Consider the following 15810-nt stretch of genomic DNA (forward strand, 5'->3'; position numbering starts at 1 on the left):
CGCCACGCAGGCACATGAAGTGAAATTAAAGGGAACCTGGCCCCACCCCCCCAGGTGTTTCTATGTATAACAGCCACCTAGTACAGCAGTACTGCTGCATTTGTACAAGGTGGCTGACTTTTTCTCCTTGCCCACGTGGAACTCAACACGTACAAAATGTGTCTCATTGAGACCATTCCACTGTCCCTGAGGTGTGACTTTCCTTTCTAATGATACGCAGCACCCCCCTTGGTAGCGTTTCCCGTCTTTTGTCATCATGGTTAGCTGGCTGCGCCTGTGCATCCGCCCTGCTAGAAACAACGCCCCTCGTTGTCATATTTATTTTGTCAGCGAGGGTGTGGTTTATGGGCACGAGCAATGCATATGTTCGCCTGTCTTAACTCATCTCCTTACGCCTTCTTCAGACTGTGCGGCCTCCTGGCCGTGGTAGGCGATAAGGGATCAGCTGAGGCCGCCCAGTCTGAAGCAGGTGTAAGGACATGTGTGAGCGGCAAACCTATTTACTGCACAAGGCCACGAATCCCAGCCACGCAGTGTGATTTTTTGAAAACACACTGTGGGTCTGGGATTCATGTCCATCGCTAACCGCAACGGCCAACATGAAATGAGGTCAGAAGACAGGAAGCGCTCACAGCGCATGGCCAAGGGATCACAATAGCGCAGACTCCTGTACAGCAAATAACAACGCTCAGGAATCTGCGCCCAGTACCTAGGTGCAAATTTTGACACCTGTGCTGCGTCTCCTTAAAAAGACAAGTCACGCCTCCACAACTGTTTGACAGTATAATGGGCTAAATAGTGTACGTGTTTTATTCAGCGTGTGCAAGGAGCAAACTAAATAGAGCAACCTTTTACTTGTGCAGCATTAATGCTGCACAAGGTGTGGCTCTTGTACCTTGCAACACCTGAGGGGGGTTAAAGGTAACCTTTGAAATTGGTTCAACTAGGCTTCGGCCTACACTCTGCTCCTCTACTCCTCCTGCTGACCCTGGGCTCTAACACCGCCAGTTTTTGCCCGGACATGCGATCTGCACAGAGAAAAACACCAGTCAATGTGTCAGTGGGGTTCAGCAACGCCAGCTGTTCCCCTGCTGTGTAGCTTGCATCGTGTCCAGCACAAGCCACGCTGGCACAACCGACCAAAAGCTGCCACCAGTGCAGGCTTCGGCCTACACATTGCTCCTCTCCTCCTCCTGCTGACCCTGGGCTCTAACACCGCCAGTTTTTGCCCGGACATGCGAGCTGCACAGAGAAAAACACCAGTCAATGTGTCAGTGGGGTTCAGCAACGCCAGCTGTTCCCCTGCTGTGTAGCTTGCAACGTGACCTGCAAACGCCACGCAGGCACATGAACTGAAATTGAAGGGAGCCTGCCCCCCACCCCCAGGTGTTTCTATGTATAACAGCCACCTTGTACAGCAGTACTGCTGCATTTGTACAAGGTGGCTGACTTTTTCTCCTTGCCCACGTGGAACTCAACACGTACAAAATGTGTCTCATTGAGACCATTCCACTGTCCCTGAGGTGTGACTTTCCTTTCTAATGATACGCAGCACCACCCTTGTTAGCGCTGCCCGTCTTTTGACATCATTGGTTAGCTGGCTGCGCCTGTGCGTCTGCCCTGCTTGAAACATCGCCCCTCGGTGTCTTATTTTTTTGGACAGCGAGGGTGTGATTGATGGGCATGTGCAGTGCATATGTTTGCCTGTGTTCACTCAGCTCCTTCCGCCTTCTTCAGACTGGGTGTCCTCATGGCCGCGGCAGGCGATAAGGGATCAGATGAGGCCGCCCAGTCTGAAGCAGGTGTAAGGACATGTGTGAGTGTCAAACATATTTACTGCACAAGGCCACGAATCCCAGCCACGCAGTGTGATTTTTTGAAAACACACTGTGGGTCTGGGATTCATGTCCATCGCTAACCGCAACGGCTGACATGAAATGAGGTCAGAAGACAGGAAGCGCTCACAGCGCATGACCAAGGGATCACAATAGCGCAGACTCCTGTACAGCAAATAACAATGCTCAGGAATCTGCGCCCAGCAGCTAGGTGTAAATTTTGACACCTGTGCTGCATCTCCTTAAAAAGACAAGTCACGCCTCCACTACTGTTTGACAGTATAGTGGGCTAAATAGTGTACGTGTTTTATTCAGCGTGTGCAAGGAGCAAATTAAATAGAGCAACCTATTACTTGTGCAGCATTAATGCTGCACAAGGTGTGGCTCTTGTACCTTGCAACACCTGAGGGGGGGTTAAAGGTAACCTTTGAAATTGGTTCAACTAGGCTTCGGCCTACACTCTGCTCCTCTCCTGCTGACCCTGGGCTCAAACACCGCTAGTTTTTGCCTGGAACTGCTAGCTGCACAGAGAAAAACACCAGTCAATGTGTTAGTGGGGTTCAGCACCGCCAGCTGTTCCCCTGCTGTGTAGTCGGCATCGTGTCCAGCACAAGCCACGCTGGCACAACTGACAAAAGCTGCCACCAGTGCAGGCTTCGGCCTACACTCTGCTCCTCTCCTCCTCCTGCTGACCCTGGGCTCAAACACCTCCAGTTTCTGCCCGGAAGTGCTAGCTGCACAGAGAAAAACACCAGCCAATGTGTTAGTGGGGTTCAGCACCGCCAGCTGTTCCCCTGCTGTGTAGCTTGCATCGTGTCCAGCACAAGCCACGCTGGCACAACCGACCAAAAGCTGCCACCAGTGCAGGCTTCGGCCTACACTCTGCTCCTCTCCTCCTCCTGCTGACCCTGGGCTCAAACACCTCCAGTTTCTGCCCGGACATGCTAGCTGCACAGAGAACAACACCCACCATTGTGTCAGTGGGGTTCAGCACCGCCAGCTGTTCCCCCGCTGTGTAGCCGGCATCGTGTCCAGCACAAGCCACGCTGGCACAACTGACCAAAAGCTGCCACCAGTGCAGGCTTCGGCCTACACTCTGCTCCTCTCCTCCTCCTGCTGACCCTGGGCTCAAACACCTCCAGTTTCTGCCCGGAAGTGCTAGCTGCACAGAGAAAAACACCAGCCAATGTGTTAGTGGGGTTCAGCACCGCCAGCTGTTCCCCTGCTGTGTAGCTTGCATCGTGTCCAGCACAAGCCACGCTGGCACAACCGACCAAAAGCTGCCACCAGTGCAGGCTTCGGCCTACACTCTGCTCCTCTCCTCCTCCTGCTGACCCTGGGCTCAAACACCGCTAGTTTTTGCCCGGAACTGCTAGCTGCACAGAGAAAAACACCAGTCAATGTGTTAGTGGGGTTCAGCACCGCCAGCTGTTCCCCTGCTGTGTAGTCGGCATCGTGTCCAGCACAAGCCACGCTGGCACAACTGACCAAAAGCTGCCACCAGTGCAGGCTTCGGCCTACACTCTGCTTCTCTCCTCCTCCTGCTGACCCTGGGCTCAAACACCGCCAGTTTCTGCCCGGACATGCTAGCTGCACAGAGAACAACACCCACCATTGTGTCAGTGGGGTTCAGCACCGCCAGCTGTTCCCCCGCTGTGTAGCCGGCATCGTGTCCAGCACAAGCCACGCTGGCACAACTGACCAAAAGCTGCCACCAGTGCAGGCTTCGGCCTACACTCTGCTCCTCTCCTCCTCCTGCTGACCCTGGGCTCAAACACCTCCAGTTTCTGCCCGGAAGTGCTAGCTGCACAGAGAAAAACACCAGCCAATGTGTTAGTGGGGTTCAGCACCGCCAGCTGTTCCCCTGCTGTGTAGCCGGCATCGTGTCCAGCACAAGCCACGCTGGCACAACCGACCAAAAGCTGCCACCAGTGCAGGCTTCGGCCTACACTCTGCTCCTCTCCTCCTCCTGCTAACCCTGGGCTCAAACACCGCTAGTTTTTGCCCGGAACTGCTAGCTGCACAGAAAAAAACACCAGTCAATGTGTTAGTGGGGTTCAGCACCGCCAGCTGTTCCCCTGCTGTGTAGTCGGCATCGTGTCCAGCACAAGCCACGCTGGCACAACTGACCAAAAGCTGCCACCAGTGCAGGCTTCGGCCTACACTCTGCTCCTCTCCTCCTCCTGCTGACCCTGGGCTCAAACACCTCCAGTTTCTGCCCGGAAGTGCTAGCTGCACAGAGAAAAACACCAGCCAATGTGTTAGTGGGGTTCAGCACCGCCAGCTGTTCCCCTGCTGTGTAGCCGGCAACGTGTCCTGCAAACGCCACGCAGGCAGATGAACTGAAATTGAAGGGAGCCTGCCCCCCACCCCCAGGTGTTTCTATGTATAACAGCCACCTTGTACAGCAGTACTGCTGCATTTGTACAAGGTGGCTGACTTTTTCTCCTTGCCCACGTGGAACTCAACACGTACAAAATGTGTCTCATTAGAGACCATTCCACTGTCCCTGAGGTGTGACTTTCCTTTCTAATGACACGCAGCACCCCCATTGTTAGCGCTGCCCGTCTTCTGACATCAATGGTTGGCTGGCTGTGCCTGTGCGTCCGCCCTGCCCGACACAACGCCCCTCGTTGTCTGATATATTTTGACTGCGAGGGTGTGATTGATGGGCACGAGCAGTGCATATGTTCCCCTGTCTTCACTCCCCTCCTTCCGCCTTCTTCAGACTGTGCGGCCTCATGGCCGCGGCATGCGATAAGGGATCAGCTGAGGCCACCCAGTCTGAAGCAGGTGTAAGGACATGTGTGAGCGGCGAACATATTTACTGCACAAGGCCACGAATCCCAGCACCGCAGTGTGACTTTAGGAAAAGGCACTGTGGGTCTGGGATTTATGGCCATCGTTAACCGCACCGGCCAACATGAAATGAGGTCATGAGACGGCCTGCACTAACAGGGTATTGCCAAGGGATAACACAAGAGCGCAGTTTCCTGTACTGCAAATAACAATGGTAAGGAATCTGCGCCCAGCACCTAGGTGTAAATTTGTACACCTGTGCTGCATCTCCTTAAAAAGACAAGTCACGCCTCCACTACTGTTTGACAGTATAATGGGCTAAATAGTGTACGTGTTTTATTCAGCGTGTGCAAGGAGCAAAATTAAGAGAGCAACCTTTGACTTGTGCATCATTAATGCTGTTCAAGGTGTGGCTCTTGTACCTTGCAACACCTGAGGGGGGGTTAAAGGTTACCTTTGAAATTGGTTCAACTAGGCTTCGGCCTACACTCTGCTCCTCTCCTCCTCCTGCTGACCCTGGGCTATAACACCGCCAGTTGTAGCCTGGAAGTGCTAGCTGCACAGAGAAAAACACCAGCCAATGTGTTAGTGGGGTTCAGCACCGCCAGCTGTTCCCCTGCTGTGTAGCCGGCATCGTGTCCAGCACAAGCCACGCTGGCACAACCGACCAAAAGCTGCCACCAGTGCAGGCTTCGGCCTACACTCTGCTCCTCTCCTCCTCCTGCTGACCCTGGGCTCAAACACCGCCAGTTTCTGCCCGGACATGCTAGCTGCACAGAGAAAAACACCCACCATTGTGTCAGTGGGGTTCAGCACCGCCAGCTGTTCCCCCGCTGTGTAGCCGGCATCGTGTCCAGCACAAGCCACGCTGGCACAACTGACCAAAAGCTGCCACCAGTGCAGGCTTCGGCCTACACTCTGCTCCTCTCCTCCTCCTGCTGACCCTGGGCTCAAACACCTCCAGTTTCTGCCCGGAAGTGCTAGCTGCACAGAGAAAAACACCAGCCAATGTGTTAGTGGGGTTCAGCACCGCCAGCTGTTCCCCTGCTGTGTAGCCGGCAACGTGACCTGCAAACGCCACGCAGGCACATGAACTGAAATTAAAGGGAACCTGGCCCCACCCCCCCAGGTGTTTCTATGTATAACAGCCACCTTGTACAGCAGTACTGCTGCATTTGTACAAGGTGGCTGACTTTTTCTCCTTGCCCACGTGGAACTCAACACGTACAAAATGTGTCTCATTGAGACCATTCCACTGTCCCTGAGGTGTGACTTTCCTTTCTAATGATACGCAGCACCCCCCTTCGTAGCGCTTCCCGTCTTCTGACATCATTGGTTGGCTTGTTGCGCCTGTGCGTCCGCCCTGCCTGAAACAATGCTCCTCATTGTCTTACTTATTTTGACTGCGAGGGTGTGATTGATGGGCACGAGCAGTGCATATCTTCGCCTGTCTTAACTCATCTCCTTCCGCCTTCTTCAGACTGTGCAGCCTCATGGCCGCGGCATGCGAGAAGGGATCAGCAGAGGCCGCCCAGTCTGAAGCAGGTGTAAGGACGTGTGTGAGCGGCCAAAATATTTACTGCTCAAGGCCACGAATCCCAGCACCGCAGTGTGACTTTATGAAAAGGCACTGTGGGTCTGGGATTTATGGCCATCGTTAACCGCACCGGCCAACATGAAATGAGGTCATAAGACGGGCAGCTCTAACAGGGCATTGCCAAGGGATAACACAAGAGTGCAGACTCATGTACAGCAAATAACAACGCTCAGGAAGCTATGCCAAGCACCAAGGCATTATTTGGGACACCTGTGCTGCGTCTCCTTAAAAAGCCAAGTCACGCATCCACTACAGTTTGACTGTAGAATGGGCTAAATTGTGTACGTCTTTCATTCAGCGTGTGCAAGTAGACAAATTAATAGAGCAACCTTTCACTTGTGCAGCATTAATACTGCACAAGGTGTGTCTCTTGTACTTTGTAACACCTGAGGGGGGGTTAAAGGTTTCCTTTGAAATTGGTTCAACTAGGCTTCGGCCTACACTCTGCTCCCCTCCTCCTCCTCCTGCTTCACCACGGGCTCTAACATCGCTAGTTTTTGCCCGGAACTGCTAGCTGCACAGAGAAAAACACCCGCCATTGTGTTAGTGGGGTTCAGCAACGCCAGCTGTTCCCACACTGTGTAGCCGGCAAAGTGTCCTGCAAACGCAACGCTGACACAAAGCTGCCTCCAGTGCAGGCTTCGGCCTACACTCTGCTCCCCCTGCTTACCCTTTGCTCCAGCACCGCTAGTTGGGGCTCTAGGAAGACAATCTTTAATAGGCAACGCATCTGGGTTCCAGCACCGCCAGCTGGTTCTCGGCAGTGTTTTTGTCACGGGTACTCCCTCGTGCCCAGCCTGGTTCCAGCACCGTCAGCTGTTTCCGGGTACTGTCAAACTCACAGAGACACCTATGCGTTGCCCCGTCGTGTTGCGGTCGGGTTAGCCAACTCCAGGGTGCCTCCAGTTTAGGAGCTTCCTATGTGGGCTGCGTGAACTGGTAGTCAAGGCTGGTTCTGTAGTGCCAGTAGGCCCAGCTCCCCCTGTAGGACTGTTGGGGTTCGGTAACTGCGGCTGCCTCACGGCCTAGCTGTTCTCTCCTCTCCTGTGGGCCTTCGGGTCCACCACCTGGTTCCAGCACCGTCAGCTGGTTCCAGGCCGAGCCTTTGGCTTAGGTGCCTCCTCCTGGGTATCCGAGTTCCGCCAACGTCAGGCGGTCCTTGGTAGTGCTTTTAAGCGCGGGCACCTACAGCTTAGTAACCGGGTTCCAGCACCGCCAGCTGGTCCTCGGTCGTGCCATTGGCTCTTGCACACTGGGGCAACGCATCTGGGTTCCAGCACCGCCAGCTGGTTCTCGGCAGTGTTCTTGACACAGGTACTCCCTCGTGCCAAGCCTGGTTTCAGCACCGTCAGCTGTTTCCGGGTTGTGTCAAGCTCACTGAGACGCCTATGCTTGCCCCGTCGTGGTGCGGTCGGGTTAGCCAACTCCAGGGTGCCTCCAGTTTGAGAGCTTCCTATGTGGGCTGCGTGAACTGGTAGTCAAGGCTGGTTCTGTAGTGCCAGTAGGCCCAGCTCCCCTGTAGGACTGTTGGGGTTCGGTAACTGCGGCTGCCTCGCGGCCTAGCTGTTCTCTCCTCTCCTGTGGACCTTCAGGTCCACCACCTGGTTCCAGCACCGTCAGCTGGTTCTCGGCAGTGTCTTTTGCTCTTGTACCTTCTGCTCCCCATCCTGGTTCCAGTACCGTCAGCTCGTTCCGGGCAGAGCCTTTGGCTTAGGTGCCTCCTTCTGGGTATCCAAGTTCCACCAACGTCAGGTGGTCCTTGGTAGTGCTTTCGGGCACGGGTACCTCCTGCTTAGTAACCGGGTTCCAGTAACGTCAGCTGGTCCTCGGTAGTTCCATTGGCTCTTGGACCTTCAGCTACCCATCCGGGTTCCAGTACCGTCAGCTGGTTCTCGGCAGTGTCTTTTGCTCTTGTACCTTCTGCTCCCCATCCTGGTTCCAGTACCGTCAGCTGGTTCCGGGCAGAGCCTTTGGCTTAGGTGCCTCCTTCTGGGTATCCGAGTTCCGCCAACGTCAGGCGGTCCTTGGTAGTGCTTTTTAGCACGGGTACCTCCTGCTTAGTAACCGGGTTCCAGTAACGTCAGCTGGTCCTCGGTAGTTCCATAGGCTCTTGAACCTTCGGGTAGCCATCCGAGTTCCAGTTCCATCAGCTGGTTCTTGGCATTTTCTCAGCCTTCTTGTACCTTCTGCTACATTTCCAAGTTGAAGACCCTAAAGTCGATGACCCGGAAGACCACCCCGATGACGACGACGACGACCCGGAAGACCACCCCGATGACGACGACGACGACGGCGGAGACGACGGCGGCGGAGACGACGACGGCTGAGACGACGACGGCGGAGATGACGACACTGGAGACGACGACCCTGGAGACGACGACATGGAAGACCGAGAAGCAGAAGAACAAGAGGCTGCAGAACAAAGAGCAGAAGAACATTAAGCATAAGACTTAATATCAGAGCAAAAGATATTATCTAAATTATATGCAGAAGAAGACTAAGCAGTGTATGGGGGTGAGTCCGTTCCTCCTCGTGGTGCCCCTGGATAAAGCCTGATGCTGCAGGCCAAACTGAACGCGGACAAATGTAACTTTTGTGACTGGCAGAACGGAAGGTGTAATCTTCCAACTTTTATAGATAACAACTACGGGAATGCCTGTCACAAATGAGAATATGATGAAGAAGTAGAATAGGAAGAATAATAACAGTGGAATAAAAAGAATATGTAGAATAGGAAGAATAATAATAGTTGAATAAAATGAATATGAAGAATGTAATAAAAAAAAAAAAAAGGTAAAGGATGAAGAAGAAGATGAATAAGGTGAAGAAGAAGTTGATGTCAAAGATGCTGATGATGATGAAGATGAAAGTGTGGGAAAAGAAAAAAAAAAAAAGAAAAAAAAGAAGGGCAAGGGCATGGAATAGTGAAACATCAATATCTGACAAAATAAAAAAAAAAATTTACATAGTCAATATCTTTGTCACTCCGTACGTCTTAAAAAAAACCAAAAAACATGCTATTCTATTTGATTGGGATAAACCTCTATGACTTTAATGTCTCCGCCACCTCCCCAAATACATCCGGCATTATTCTTAGTTGTTTTCCTTCATGTAGAATGAACCTACAAGGCAAGAAAGGGTTTATTTTAATTCTGATATTTTGGTCCCATTGACTTGCATTGGGATCGGGTATCGGTATCGGCGATATCCGATATTTTTTGAATATCGGCCGATCCTATCCGATACCGATACTTTCCGATATCGGAAGGTATCGCTCAACACTAGTTGTTACCTTTGTATTGTCAGGTGACTTAAACAGAGAGGCTTCCCTAAGCCGCTAATTGGGTAACTGCTGAGAAAGGTGAAAGCAGATTCCAATGCAGAGACAACATGCTGGTGGTCAAGGATAAGGGCTAGAGGGATGTTTTTTTCTTGACTACAATACACTTTCACAACAGCTCCCATACCACAACACAAGTCCCAAAGCCAGATTATATCTTAGCTTATAATAAGTACATGGGGGTGTAGATCTCTGAGATCAGGTCTCAATCCATACAGTGCCATGTGAAAAGCTAAAGTATAGTACCAAAAATTGGCATGCAATTGTACAGATGACACTGTATAATGCTTTTGTGCTGTTTCGATTTGCAGGCAATATGAAGAATTTCCTTCAGATTCAGGATCTAGTCATCAAGGTCCTAATGTTTGGCACTGAAGAAGGTGAGGGTCCAAGTACTTCTGAAAATGATAGTGCCCATATTGTCCCAAGTCACCTTTTCCAGGAGAGCTTTCCCAAACAGTGAAGAAGGGAAGATCACAAAAACGGTGTAGAATATGTGCCAAGAGGGCAATGCGAAAGGACATAATTTATTATTGTGAAACTTACCCTGAGAAATCTGGCCTTTGCATCAAGAATTGCTTCAAAGTATACAAAACGTCCACAAATTAATAAAATTTGTTTTTACCCTGTTGACACAACACACTTTTGTAATCTGATGTACTCTGCACAACTTACACATAACACGACATTATAAATTCATACAGTAAAACCAAAAGAAATATAATCATTACTAAAACTATGCATCTAGAGAAATTGCTTGAAGGGTGTAGTTTTCAAAACAGGGTCACTTGTGGTGGATTTCCACTGTTTAGGCACATCAGGGGCTCTCCAAACGCAACATGGCCCTCGCAGATCATTTTATCAAAGTCTGCACTCCAAACCATCACTCCTTCCTGGCCGAACCCAGCCGTACGCTCAAACAGTAGTTTTCCCCTAAATATAGAGTAACGTCATACTCAGGAGAAATTGCACAACAAATCTTTTTGGGCCATATTTTCCTGTTATCCTTGTGAAAATGAACAAAGTTTGTCTTAAAATTTTGTGAAAAAAATATAAATATTTTTTTCCTTCCAGATTCCATTAATTCCTGTGAAGCACCTGAAATAAACTTATCGAATCTGATATTGAGCACTTTGAGGGGTACAGTTTGAGAATTATGTCAATTTTGGATATGTTCTGTCATATAGACCCCTCAAAATCACTTCAAATGTGATGTGGTCTCTATAAAATCTGGCTTTATGAATTTTGTTTTTAAAATGAAATCAACTTCTAGCCCTTATCACTTCCTAAAAAAAGTTTCAAAAATTGTGCGGATGTAAAGTAGACATGTGTTAAATGCTATTTATTAACTATTTTATGTGACTTAACTCTCTGAATTATGGGTATAAGAATTAAAGTTGCACTGGATCTGTTGAAGTGCTTGCAGCACGAAACAGCTGTCATCCGTATGTGTTTCACCACCCTCCCTGCACCGCATGATTTCATGTGAATAAATCGCTTTTCGCTCAACACCGGTGAGTGCGCTGTTACTTTTCTTGTTCTGGATACTCTTATACAAATTGTTTTTTTCATGAAGCAGCACCCAGGTGGAGCTTGTATAGCGATTACTTTTTTTCTATTGTGACTAAAGGCTTATACGGTGTGGCATTCAATACCCCTGAAGCAGAAAGGGTCTAACGTATAACGGCTGTGCGATTGCAATATTTCTGGACTGTGGACTTAAACAATACAGAAAAGCTACTATAGTCAGGAAAACACCAAACTATGCTTTTGCGTTAAACTACGATATCGTGTTTAACTGTGCACTTACCTGCAGCCCCGCACTTAAAATGCAGTCCCCACAACACTCTGCTGCCCCGCTTAGACTCACTGGAACCTGCTGTACTCCAACCAGCAAAGCTTCTTAGTTTAATATTCTGATCAGACTTTATGAACCCACTGTCACGTCATGCAAAACCTATCAATGCGACCCCAACTTATATAGCGGCGACATGAGCCAACCACTGCCGCCCCGACAAATGCACTAGCAGAGCAGGTGACCTGTTGCTTCATAGCACCCATGCTGCAAGGCTGAGTCCCCATGACTCCAGGCCACACCGTCCCACAGGCAATAAAACTACAGCAACAATGGCACCAATACAAAATAAAACGAGCAAAAGAAAACCCCTCATTTTCCACAAACTTTCTGTGAACTGAGATTAGAAATAGGCAGAACCCCTCTTACCGTCTCCTGCAAATTAAAAACATCTGTGCTAAATGAGAGGAGTGCTGGTTCAAGTAAAAAAGAGGGTACAGACAATGCAATATGTCAATGCTGTAGAAAAAAACATGGACCGCACATCCGAAAATCATTGTGGCAGTGGGCTTTATACAGTCTGATCAGAATTTTAAAATAAGAACCTCACATTCAATTTTGTGAATTTTGGCTTAGCAGCATTAGATTAACATATGATTTTTGAATGTGCGATCCACGTCTTTTTGTAGAGCATTAGTTGATTATTTTTACATGATTGGGCTGTGGGGACATATATATAAATTTATATAAAGAGGGGCTTAAGGCCTTCATACTATTTCTAATAGAATAGGGGCTGTGGAGACATCATACCAAATATAGGTAGCTGTGGATGACATAAAACAGCATATAAGGTGTTGTGGGGCCATAATACTATATATTGGGAGTTGTGGGGGCCATAACACAGTACATTGCCTGTGGGCATGATGTCAGCTGATATTACAAAGCTGACATCAATCCCACAAATATTACGCCACTTGCCACTGCACCAGTCAAAGTGGAAAGAGCCAGTCAAAGCTCCAGATTTGGCTCATCTAATAGATGTGGGAGTCATAATACAGTATATAAGGGGCTGTGGGTGCCATAATACAATATATTTGGGGCTGTGGGGGCCATGATACTATATATAGGTAGCTGTGAGGGGCAAAATAAAGTGTATGAGAAGCTATGGGGCCCATAATACTGTATATAGGGAGCTGTGTTGGCCACAATACGATATATAGTGAGCTGTGAGAGCTGAGGGGATTATAATACTATATATAAGGAAGCTGTGGTCGCAATAATACAATATATAGTGGGTTGTGAGGACAATTATACAGTATATAAAGGGTTGTGGGGCATAAGGGTCTACGGGGGCCATATTACAGTGTATAAGGTGCTATGGGGGCCATAATACAGTGTATAAGTGGCTGTGGGGGTCATAAAACCATATATTAGAGGGCCTTGATACAATGTATAAGGGGCTGTGGTGGCCATAATACTATATATAAGAGGGTGTGGGGGCATAATAGAGTATATAAGAGGCTGTGTGGGCCATAATACATTAAATAGGGAACTGTGGGGGCAATAATACTGTATATATGGAGCTGTAGGGGCTAAAATACAGAATGTAAGAGAAGGGAGGGCCGTAATACAATATTTAAAAGTACATGGGGCCATAATAAAGTGTATAAGTACATGTGCTGACCATAAAACAGTATGTATGGGGATGTGGGGGCCATAATACAGTATATAAAGGACCGTGTGATCAATAATACTGTATGTTAAGGGCTGTCAAGGCCATAATACTGTATATAGGAGCTGTAGGGGTCATAATACAGTGTATAAAAATATGTGGATGCCATAATCCAACATTCAAAGGACTGTGAGGGAAGTAATTCTGTATACAGGGAACTGAGGTTGCCATAATACATTGTATAAGGGGCTGTGAAGCCCATTTTACTGTATATAGGAGCTGTGGATGGGGTGTAATACTGTATATAGGGATCTGTGGGGGCATTCTGTGTTTTAAACGGGGGCATTGTTAGTTTTGATTGGGCCTCTCAGAGGGCATTGTTACTTGTTTGAGAGCACTGTTACTTTAAGGCAGGGGTAGAGAATCTTTTTTTCTGCCAAGGGCCATTTGGATATTTATACCATCCTTCGGGGGCCGTACAAACTCCGCCCACAAAGTACATCCTGACTCTGGCACTGGTTTCAGGACGTAATCTTTCATTGCATGCCCTTCAGTGTTCAGTAGTGAACACTGCGTGTGTGTGTGTGTGTGTGTGAGTGTGTATGCTAACAGAGCAAGAAGAAATTAATGAGCTGGTAGTAATCAAAATACAGCTCCTTGTCCACGAATGCGGTCCCTGAGAATCTGCTCGGGGGCCTGATTAAAGGTCATCGAGGGCTGTAAATGGCCGTGGGGACTGAGGTTCCCCACCCCTGCTTTAAGGGGACAGTTGATTGGTTGATTGAAGAAGGTACTAGGGATATTATAACTTTTTTAAGAGCATACAGGACTCTATTAAATTTTGAGGCACCCGCTATCCAAAACACTATCTGTACAGCATTTTTGGTGAGAGGAGTGTGGCACCCCTAGGGGTATTTGCCACAAAAATAGTTACTGACAGTAAGTACAAATACTAAAATAGCAAGACTTCACTACCACCTCCGGCCAGAAGGGGGAGCTCCAGAGACTCCCCTTGATCCATTCTGGTCTGAGAGAAGAAATGGCAGTTGGGCCAAGGAGCTGAAAGTGAGAGGTCATACAGTTGAATATCTAACAGCCCTGTGACTGTTACCAGGCCTAAATCACCGGCCTGAGGAGAAGAGGGATAGAGAAAAAGGACATTGTGAGAACCGGGTAGCATTAATCACTACCCAGAACAGGCGCAAAGACGGATACCGGATCCGTGGCTGTATTCATTATATATAATACAGCAACCGGAAAAACGTGAGGTGATATCAGCTTCACTAGGGCCGGACGCAGCAACAGACACAGAGTTCAGCGGTACTCCCAGAGGGGGTAAACCAATAAAAGGACTCGGGTTGCCCGTCGAACCAGGACCCGGAGGGGACAGATTGGGCCGGCAGCCAGTTCACATACAGCAGCAGGGCCACACAGAAATTGCGCACAATAAGAGGCGAAGACCCCGGCAGGGTCAAAGTAACTCAGAGTTCCCATACAGACTCCGGTGACAGGACTGGTTGTAAATCCTTTTATGTTAAAGTAAACTGGTTAAACGTTTCAGTGCCTCAGTCTTTCATTTGGACAATAGCCATCTATCCAGGATCGAGATCGTCACCGCTGGGAGAACCTGCTGCTGATCAAGTAAGTGCCTGCTCCCTCACGATACCCCTTACACTGTGCATTGCCTGAGGCTACAGCACCGGGTCAAGCCACCCGTGACATCCCCCTCAAGAGACAGACTCCATTGGTCCGGTGCTGGGTATCCCGGTCTCCTGGGCGTCACAATTGGCGTCACGAACAGGATCTAGCCAGCCCGTATACCGGGTATTGTGTGCCGTGATTGGAGCCCAAAACTGTGAAAACTGGGATGAAAAATCTTGAAAATTGACTTTATTAAAGAAAAATCCATTCCCCATTGAAAACTATTGAAAGTGACTTTTCCCCATTGGTTATAATGGAGTAAAGATGGCCGCCATCCCCTGAGGTAATCACTTCATAACTGTTAGGCACAAGACTGTTAATTGAGCTACGCCATCACCTGAGCCCCAGTCTAACTGAAAAACTTCAGAATCCGCCATTACAGAGCGCGGTGGGTGGGAGCAGCAGGGGGCGTGTCATTGTGGGCGGCACCAAGCTGAGCGCTCTGACATCAGAGCAAGGGGAAAATCGATCCTGCTGCACAGCGGAACGAATCTACACTATCCCGACGGAAGCGGAGGACCGGAAGGGTCCGGATTAACTAAGGGGGCACAGTATGTCGCAGCACGGAGACGCCGCAGCACTCGGCCACGCTAATGCAGCTGAAAGACAGAGTGTCAATAGAGAGTCCGGCAGCGCAGCGGTGCAAGGAGTGGCGCCCATCATGCCGGTGCTGATGCCATATACCCCGGGTGGCCCATGGCTTCCAATGTATGAAGGTGAGCCTAATACCCTTGACGATTTCAGAGAAAAGATGCTGGCCCATTTTGACATGTTCCCTGTGGGTGAAGTTCAGCGTGTTAGTCTCCTGATAATGCAGTTAAGTGGCCATGCTAAGCGAGAAGTCACAGCATGGGCAGCTGATCTAAAAGGCACTGTTGAACGCATATTTGCTGGATTAAAAGCTACATTTGAAACCACGGCCAGCAGCAAAGCTAAAATACGATTCTTTAGTTGCAAACAAAAAGCTAATGAGGGCGTGAGAGACTTTGCCTTAAACCTGCAGGAAGCCCTTAAATCACTTACACTGGCTGAACCCATTTTTAACACCGGAGCGGATAAACTGCTAAGAGA

Source organism: Ranitomeya imitator, chromosome 4 (genome assembly GCF_032444005.1).
Source record: "Ranitomeya imitator isolate aRanImi1 chromosome 4, aRanImi1.pri, whole genome shotgun sequence".
Classification (NCBI taxonomy): Eukaryota; Metazoa; Chordata; class Amphibia; order Anura; family Dendrobatidae; genus Ranitomeya; species Ranitomeya imitator.